Source organism: Terrapene carolina, unplaced genomic scaffold, assembly GCF_002925995.2.
Source record: "Terrapene carolina triunguis isolate 2854851 unplaced genomic scaffold, T_m_triunguis-2.0 Scaffold29359, whole genome shotgun sequence".
NCBI lineage: Eukaryota > Metazoa > Chordata > Testudines > Emydidae > Terrapene > Terrapene triunguis.
The window spans coordinates 126,602-136,664 of record NW_020693710.1 but is presented as its reverse complement, the minus strand read 5'-3'; the positions used below and the strand labels follow the sequence as shown (position 1 = coordinate 136,664).

The window sequence follows — 10,063 nt, the reverse complement described above, 5'->3', positions numbered from 1 at the left end:
CAGGCCTGGACCCTGTAAGACAAGGGTAGTCAATTATTTTTTGTCAAAGTCCAGATTTCTTGGTCAAGATCCAAACTCTAGAGAAACATTTTTCACTCTGCAATAACAATCATGATAATAATAAGGAAATAAAAAGATTTCACAGCTTGTTCAAAACCACCTGGCGGTGTGGATTTGGCCCTATTGACTACCCTGGCATAACATATTATAAAAGTGGCATCCCAGCCTGTGGGCAGGAGAAGAGAGAGTGTAGCCCTTGGGTTGTGCCAGGATGATGGCCACAAGTGATGAGGAAGACAATGGCTGACATTTCAGGCTGTTCTGCAAGGGATGGATGTTCAGGTGGACATTCTGTAGTATCTGTATCTACCTCGCTGGGTTAGAGTGTTTGTAACTTGGCTAAATGTGTTAATGAATTATGACAAATACAGATGGGTTTCTAAAGTGTGAGGGTTGCAACTGAACACATTGGGATTCCCAACTCAACAGCAATTTTAATACTACTGGGCCTGATGTTGGGACAAGAACCTGCAGAGTGATCACTGGGAATTCTTAAATAATCAGTATAATTAATATATGAATCATAGATTGGGGTACAAGAGGCATCTCCAAAACCATCAGAAGAATAAGAAAATAAATAACCAATTTATTCCCCCAGTTTTCAAATGAATATTTTCCTGGCCATCACCCTTCTCAGAGCTTCCTTCACCTCCTTATTCCTCAGGCTGTAGATCAAAGGGTTCAGCATTGGGGACACCACTGAGTAGAACAGGGAAAGCAGTTTGTCGGTGTTGAGGGAGTAGCTGGATTTGGGCCTCAGATACGTCATGATGCCGGACCCGAAAAACAAGGTCACCACAATAAGGTGGGAGGAGCATGTGGAGAAGGCTTTGCTCCTGCCCGCGGCTGACGGAATACTGAGGATCGCTTGGAGGATACGGACATAGGACACCAATATGAACAGGAAGGGGACCATGATGAAGGTGACAGTGACTGTGTAAACAGCTACTTCGTTCCTGTAGGTGTCCATGCAGGCCAGCTTCAGCAGTGGGGGCACGTCGACAAACACCCAGGAGCCGGCAAACAGGGCTGCTAACAGGGGAGTTTAAGTGGGAGTGAGTCTCATTGGAGGAGAAGGTATCTGTACTTGCGTCTGTCTTTGTAGTGCTTTTGTGTGTAGAGGCCTGTAGGGGCAGTGTGCTGGGAGGACTGCTGAGCCCAGAGCCCTGATTAGGGGGCGGAGCTTGGCTGATTAGGGGGCCTATAAAAGAGGCCTCCCAGCCAAGCAGCGGCACCCAGGAGCCGGCAAACAGGGCTGCTAACAGGGGAGTTTAAGTGGGAGTTTACAGGGGGAGGTGGAAGGGGAGGCAGGAGGGCACGGTGGGGCGTGTGCTCTGTTTCCCCAGAAGCGGTGGGCAGAGTCCTTAGGAGCCATGAGCCTAGCAGCGGGGGACACAATGCAGATGATTGCATGTGGCAGCTGTGGTATGTACATGGTTCTAGCAGGGGCGCCTGAACAGAGGTATGTCTGTATGAAATGCCGCCTAATTGACCTGTTAGAGGAAAAGGTCCGTGGGTTGGAGATGCAGGTAGAGACCCTGGTAGAGTTTAGAAGGGGATTTGAGCAGCTACTGGAGCAAAGGCAGGGAGTGGTGGAAGGGGAAGGCTCAGGGGTGCAGGTGGAAGCAGGGGCTATGGTCTGTGAGGGGGGAATGTCGGGGGGAGAACAAGAGCAGTGGAAGCATGTGACCGTGAGAAGCAGGCCAAGGAAAAGGAGGGCTAGTGAGGGGGAATTAGAACTCAGGAACAGGTTTGGGTGTTTGGATAACGAGGAAGGGACGCAGCAGGTGGTAACTGATGGTGGGAGGCAGAGGAAGAAAAGAAGAGCGGCTAGTCCAATAGAGAAAGGGGAGAGTTGATGGAGACAGCATCAATACTCGGCCCCGGGAGGATACAGGATGGCACTAGCGGGACTATAAGGGAAAATAGAAAGAGTCAGGAGTTACGACTACAGGGAACAGGGGATAGATTAGTAGATCGCACTGTCACCAGGCAAAGGCAGGTTTATGTGATTGAAGCCTCCTTACTGAGGAGGTTAGACAGGCCTGTGACCAGGGCAGACCCAGAAAACAGAAGGGTGTGCTGTCTGCCGGGCGCTAAGATACGGGATGTGGACCTGCAGTTGAAAAGGATCCTAAAAGGAGCAGGTAAGAACCCCTTGATCATCCTTCACGTAGGAACGAATGACAGAGCTAGGTTCTCGCTAGAGAGAATCAAGGGAGATTATGCCAGGCTGGGGAAGACGCTTAAGGAAGTCGAGGCTCAGATTATCTTCAGTGGGATTCTGCCTGTTCCTAGAGAAGGACAGCAAAGGGCTGACAGAATTGTGAGGATAAATAGCTGGCTAAGGGAGTGGTGCTATAAGGAGGGCTTTGGGATGTATGGCCACTGGGAGGCTTTCGGGGACAGACAGCTGTTCTCACGGGATGGACTTCACCTGAGTAGGGAAGGAAATAGACTTCTGGAAGGGAGGCTGGCTCATCTCATCAAAAGGGCTTTAAACTAGGAATTTGGGGGAGACGGTTGGGAGATGTCCAGTTAATCTCCACACCAGATTCCAACACTGAAAAAGAGGGTGAAGAGATAAGCACAGATATAGGTAGGGGTAGGGAATTGGACATAACAAGGAGGGGGCGGATGGACAGTACGGGGTCCGTACCAAATTGCATAACTAATGGGAGAAAGGATAGACAGCATACAGTAAGATGTTTATACACCAATGCGAGAAGCCTAGGTAACAAAATGGAGGAATTGGAGCTCCTGGTCCAAAAAATGAAACCTGATATCATAGGAATAACCGAAACATGGTGGAACGGTAGTCATGACTGGAGTACAGGTATGGAAGGGTATGTGCTGTTTAGGAATGACCGGAAAAAAGGTAAAGGTGGGGGAGTGGCATTGTATGTCAATAATGAGGTAAAATGTAAAGAAATAATAAGTGATGGAATGGATAAGACGGAGTCTGTCTGGGCAATAATTACACTGGGTAAAAGAACTACTAGAGCCTCCCCTGAGATAGTGCTTGGGGTGTGCTATAGACCGCCAGGATCTAGCCTGGATATGGACAGAGAACTCTTTAATGTTTTTAGGGAAGTAAAAACAAATAAGAACTGTGTAATCATGGGGGACTTTAACTTCCCAGATATAGATTGGGGAACAAATGCTAGTAACAATAATAGGGCTCAGATGTTCCTAGACGTGCTAGCAGATGAATTCCTTCATCAAGTAGTAACTGAACCGACGAGGGGGGATGCAATTTTAGATTTGGTGCTGGTGAGTAGTGAGGACCTCGTTGAGGAAATGGTTGTAGGGGACAACCTTGGCTCGAGTGACCATGAGCTAATTCAGTTTAAACTAAATGGAAGGATTAACAGAATTAAAACTGTGACTAAGGTTTACAATTTCAAAAAGGCCAACTTTAATAAATTAAGACAACTACTTAGGGAAGTGGATTGGGCTAACATACTTAGGGATCTAAAGGCAGATGACGCCTGGGATTATTTCAAGTTGAAGTTGCACGAGCTGTCCGAGGCCTGTATCCCGAGAAAGGGAAAACGATTAGTAGGCAGGAGATTTAGACCTAGCTGGATGAGCGGGCGTCTCAAAGGGGAGATTAAGAAAAAACAGAAAGCGTACAAAGAATGGAAGAGGGGAGGGATCAGCAAGGAAACCTACCTTATTGAGGTTAGAGCATGTAGGGATGCGGTGAGAAAGGCCAAAAGCCGTGTAGAGTTGGACCTTGTGAGGGGAATTAAATCCAATAGTAAGAGGTTTTATAGCCATATAAATAGGAAGAAAACAAAGAAAGAGGAAGTGGGACCGCTGAAGAATGTAGATGGAGTGGAGATTAAGGATAATCTAGGCATGGCACAATATCTAAATGAATATTTTGCATCGGTCTTTAATAAGGCTAATGAAGGGCTTAGGAATAGAGGGAGCAGGACAGAGGGGAATAAAGGAGGGGGGATTGACATTACAGTATCAGAGGTGGAAGCCAAACTTGACCAGCTAAACGGGACTAAATCGGGCGGACCGGATGATCTTCATCCTAGAATATTGAAGGAACTGGCGTGAGAAATTGCAAGCCCCTTAGCGATAATTTTTAATGAATCTGTAAACTCGGGGGTGGTACCGTTGGACTGGAAAATAGCTAATGTGGTTCCTATTTTCAAGAAGGGGAAAAAAAGTGACCCGGGTAACTACAGGCCTGTTAGTTTATCTTCTGTAGTATGTAAGGTCTTGGAAAAAATTTTGAAGGAGAAAGTAGTTAAGGACCTTGAGGTGAATGGCAATTGGGACAAATTACAACATGGGTTTACGAAAGGCAGATCGTGCCAAACCAACCTGATCTCCTTCTTTGAGAAAGTAACAGACCTTCTAGATAAAGGAAATGCGGTGGATCTAATATACCTCGATTTTAGTAAAGCGTTGGATACTGTACCGCATGAGGAATTATTGGTTAAATTGGAAAAGATGGGGATCGATATGAAAATCCAGAGGTGGATAAAGAACTGGTTAAAGGGGAGACTGCAGCGGGTAGTACTGAAAGGTGAACTGTCAGGTTGGAGGGAGGTCACCAGTGGGGTTCCTCAAGGTTCGGTTTTGGGTCCGATTTTATTTAATCTATTTATTACTGACCTCGGAACCGAATGTAGGAGTGGGCTGATAAAGTTTGCGGATGACACAAAGTTGGGAGGTATTGCCAATTCGGAGAAGGATCGGGATATTCTGCAGGGAGACTTGGATGACCTTGTAAATTGGAGTAATAATAATAGGATGAGATTTAATAGTGAGAAGTGTAAGGTGATGCATTTAGGGATGACTAACAAGAATTTTAGTTATAAGCTGGGGACGCATCGGTTGGAAGTGACGGAGGAGGAGAAGGACCTTGGAGTCCTGGTTGATTGCAGGATGACTATGAGTCGGCAATGTGACGTGGCTGTGAAAAAAGCTAATGCGATCTTGGGATGCATTAGGCGAGGTATTTCTAGTAGGGACAAGGAGGTGCTGCTTCCGTTATACAAGGCGCTGGTGAGACCTCATTTGGAGTACTGTGTGCAGTTCTGGTCTCCTATGTTTAAAAAGGATGAACTCAAACTGGAACGGATACAGAGAAGGGCCACTAGGATGATCCGAGGAATGGAAAACCTTTCCTATGAAAGGAGACTCGAGGAGCTCGGTTTGTTTAGCCTAACCAAAAGAAGGCTGAGGGGGGATATGATTGCTCTCTTTAAATATATCAAAGGGATAAATACCAGGGAGGGAGAGGAATTATTTCAGCTCAGTACTAATGTGGACACGAGAACAAATGGATATAAACTGGCCGTCGGGAAGTTTAGGCTTGAAATTAGACGAAGGTTTCTAACCGTCAGAGGGGTGAAATTTTGGAACAGCCTTCCGAGGGAAACGGTGGGGGCAAAAGACCTCTCTGGCTTCAAGATTAGGCTAGATAAGTTTATGGAGGGAATGGTTTGATGGGATAACGTGATTTTAGTCAATTAGGCAATAACGTGCCATCGCTGGTAAAATGAGGGTCCGGCTGGAGAATCTTGCCTGTATGCTCGGGGTTCTACTGATCGCCATATTTGGGGTCAGGAAGGAATTTTCCTCCAGGGTAGATTGGCAGAGGCCCTGGAGGTTTTTCGCCTTCCTCCGCAGCATAGGGCAGGGGTCGCAAGCTGGAGGATTCTCTGCAACTTGAAGTCTTTAAATCACGATCTGGAGACTTCAACAGCTGAGTTAAGGGAATGTGGGTGGGTCAGCTTTTGTGGCCTGCATCATGCGGGAGGTCAGACTAGATGACCATAATGGTCCCTTCTGACCTTAAAGTCTATGAGTCTATGAGTCTATGTGTGACCCAGTAGGCCATTCTTATGTCCGGAAAAGCCACATCTATGATCCTATTGGGCCCACAGTAGGGCAGTGTGAATATGAAAGTTGTTGCCCGACTCCCACCAGCACCCCAATGAGCCAGCACATAGCTGAGAGCTGGAGGCAAATACCTCTGGTCATCATGGCCGTGTAGTGCAGAGGGTGAAATATGGCCACATAACGGTCATATGCCATGGCAGCCAGCAGGCAGCACTCCGTGATCCCTAAGAAAGAGAAGAAATACATCTGTGTGGCACAGCCCAGGAAGGAAATACTCGTGTCTTCAGAGAGGAAGTTCACCACCATCTTGGGGATGATGGACGAGGTGTAGCCAATTTCCAGAAAGGACAAATTTCGGAGGAAGTAATACATGGGGGAGTGAAGGGCAGGGTCCATCATTGTGATCGTGATGATGACAATGTTGCCCACCAAGGTGATGAGGTAGAAAACCAGCACCAGAAAAAAAAGGAAAACTCGGAGCATCAGGATGTTGGACAAAGCCACAAAGAAGAACTGTGTCACGGCTGTGTGGTTCCTGCTAGCCATGCCCTGCAGCAGTTTTCTCTCTGTGGAGACAATAAAATTGTTCATGAACTGGTCAAGTTGGATTAATTGTATACGAAATGTATCATATTGCCTCTATATAAATCCATGGTATGCCCACATCTTGAATACTGCGTGCAGATGTGGTCGCCCCATCTCAAAAAAGATATACTGGAACTGGAAAAGCTTCAGAAAAGGTCAACAAAAATGATTAGGGGTATGGAACGGCTTCTGTATGAGGAGAGATTAATAAGACTGGGACTTTTCAGCTTGGAAAAGAGATAACTAAGGGGGGATATGATCAAGGTCTATAAAATCATGACTGGTATTAAGAAAGTAAATAAGGAAGTATTATTTACTCATAACACAAGAACTAGGGGTCACCAAATGAAATAAATAGGCAGCAGGTTTAAAACAAACAAAAGGAAGTATTTCTTCACACAATGCACAGTCAACCTATAGAAATCTTTGTCAGAGGATGTTTTGAAGGCCAGGTCTATAACAGGGTTTAAAAAAGAACTAGATAAATTCATGGAGGATAGGTCCATCAATGGCTATTAGCCAGGATGGGCAGGGATGGTGTCCCTAGCCACTGTTTGCCAGAAGCTGGGAATGGGTGACAGGATGGATCACTTGATGATTACCTGTTCTATTCATTTCCTCTGGGGCACCTGGCATAGGCCACTGTCGGAAGACAGGATACTGGGCTAGATGGACCTTTGGTCTGACCCAGTATGGACACTCTTGTGTATGTCTACACTACAGGATTAATCCGAATTTAGATAATTCGAATTTGGGAAACAGGTTGTATAAATTCGATTGTGCGCGGCCACACTAAGCACCTTAATTCGGTTTTAAACCACATTAATTCGGTGGTGTGCGGCCACACTACCCCATTAACTTAAATACAGTAATTCGGTGGTGTGCGTCCACACTAACCCTAATTCGAATTAACAAAATCGATTTAGGCTCTACTCCGTTCGTCGAGGTGGAGTACAGAAATCGATTTAAAGGGCCCTTTAATTCGAATTAACTGGCTCTGTAGTGTGGACGGGTGAAGGGTTAATTCGGATTAAGGCAGCTAAATCCGAATTAAAGTCCTAGTGTAGACCAGGCCTCTGACACACCAATTTCCAGTGATGCTTCCATTTGTGGATGCCCAGTGTAAGACATCCGGTACTTGATGCTCCAGGGCACTAAAAAGCCACGGCTCCCACGTTAGACAGCCAGGCTCTCGGTGTCACAACTCGGACCCCCAAACCCTGAGGCACCTAAAGCAAGCAGCCGGATCTGAGCAAGTCAGCCTGGATCTCCCTGTTCTGGAGAACGAGGTGAGGAGTTCTCTGTCTCGCAGAGCGAGCCGGGCTTCATTTCCCATTCCCCAGATTAGAGAGGCTGAGATCCCTGGCTCCACTTTGGGTGTGTCTACACAGCTCTTGGGAGCAGGCGGGAGCGAGTCTCCCAACCCAGGTCAGCAGACTCTGGCCAGTGGCCCCACCCACTTCCCTAGGCTTCAAAGCCTGAACTCTGGCCTCGCCCACCACCTCACAGCTATTTTGAGAGCATTAGCACGAGCCCCAGTCTGCCAGCCCGGACTGGGAGGCTGATACCCGCTCAGCACAAAGTGCTGTGTAGACACACTCACTGGGACTGGATCCTGCAAACCTTCGAGTGGTCCTGGCTCAAAGGCTTAGTCCGAAGTTGGAAATGGCTTCGCTTTGCTCCACAGCTCTCGGTTTCACTGCAGACAGGCTGGGACACAGACCCAAAGGGAGTGCACAAAAACACTACAGACACTATCCACATTTCTACTGAGCCCCAGCGGTGATCTCGAAAATGACTTATTTAGAGAACGTGTAGAAGCCAGCCAACAATTCTACAGGATTCTCCCTTCCGTTCACTGCTCCAGCACGGCCTTGTGTCGGTCGAACGTGCTTCATTCTCCTCTCAGGTCAGTTTTACACAATTGTAAATCAATTGTCTTCAATAAACTTACTCCTAATTGTCGTCTGTTGACATGAGAGGAGAATCAGGCCCTTGGATAGTCAAGTGGTCTGTCTACCTAGTTGTCTTTTCATATGCAACATCTGTCCATCAATTCAGCTTCATTGTGCTTCTGTCTATACATTCCTATGCAATTATCTATTGATCTATCTGTGCAAGAATTTACACTGGTGCTCCTCACTACAGAAACTGAGCATGTATCTGGTCTCATGCATACTTATTTATCTATACTTTCATATGCAAAGGGTGACCATAAGTTCCATTTTGGCGGGGATAGCTTCTTTTTAAGCCCTGTCGTGGCTGTCCTGACATTTCTGGCAAAAGTGAGCATTTGTCCCATTTGCTCTTGCCAACTTGATCAGTTGGCAAGAGCAAACAGGACACATGTGCACACTGTTGTCAAAAAGTGGGGTGCGGAGGAATGTGCAGGGAGGCGAGCGGCCATCCCAGCCCTGCACAGGGTGGGAGGCAGGGCTCGGGTGATGGGCAAACAGGACTTGGGTGATCAGGGACGCCAGCCTTGCAAGGGGAGTGGATCTCGGGATAGCAGGGAAGGGAGTGGGGCTTGAGCTAGCCCCACATGGTGTCCTGTTTTCCCTTTGGGAAATATGGTCACACTACATATGCAATATCCTATCTATCTATCTATCTATCTATCTGACAAGGTGGGCGAGGTAATATTTTTTACTACAGTGACTCTCAACCTTTCCAGACTACTGTACCCCTTTCATGAGTCTGGTTTGTCTTGTGTACCCCCAAGTTTCACCTCACTTAAAAACTACTTGCTTACAAAATCAGACATAAAAATACAAAAGTGTCACAGCGCACTACTACTGAAAAATTGCAAACTTTCTAATTTTTACCATATAATTATAAAATAAATCAACTGGAATATAGTGTACTTACATTTCAGTGTATAGTGTACAGTCATTGTCTGTATGAAATTTTAGTATGTACTGACTTCACTAGTGCTTTTTATGTAGCCTGTTGTAAAAGTAGGCAAATATCTAGATGAGTTAATGTACTCCCGGGAAGACCTCTGCTTACCCCCATGGGTACATGTACCCTGGTTGAGAACCACTGTTTTACTGGACCAACTTCTGTTGGTAAGAGATGGAACAGATTGTTCAGCATAAGTAGCTAACACGTATTTCACGGGACAATTCAAGGTGAAGTGGCCCGTTAACACCCCTCCAGTCATTTGCCTGTGTGAGGTCATTTGAGAGTGTAGGGACTGTCTGGTTTCACCCACATAGTTGCTATTGGGCATTTAGTGATTTAATGAACTCACTCAGGAAAATGATAGAAGACAAAGGCCATGTCTACACTAGTAATTTGTTCCACCTTGTATTTAGCTGGGATACACTGAGAATGTTTCCCAGACCTGAAGGAGAGCTCGAAAGCTTGTTTCTCTGTTGCCAACAGAAGATGGTCCAATAAAAGTTATCACCTCACCCACCTTGTCTCGCTAATGTCCTAGGACCAGCATGGCTACAATGACACTATATCCATCCATCATCGATCTATCCCCATACACCCTATCTATCTATCTATCTATCTATCTATCTATCTATCTATCTATCTA

At 46.3% G+C, this 10,063-nt stretch overlaps 1 pseudogene; it reads right to left on the bottom strand.

Annotated features, from left to right (window-relative positions):
- Positions 1-661: 661 nt before the first annotated feature.
- LOC112125785 lies at positions 662-6,507 on the bottom strand (annotated as a pseudogene).
- Positions 6,508-10,063: the final 3,556 nt, after the last annotated feature.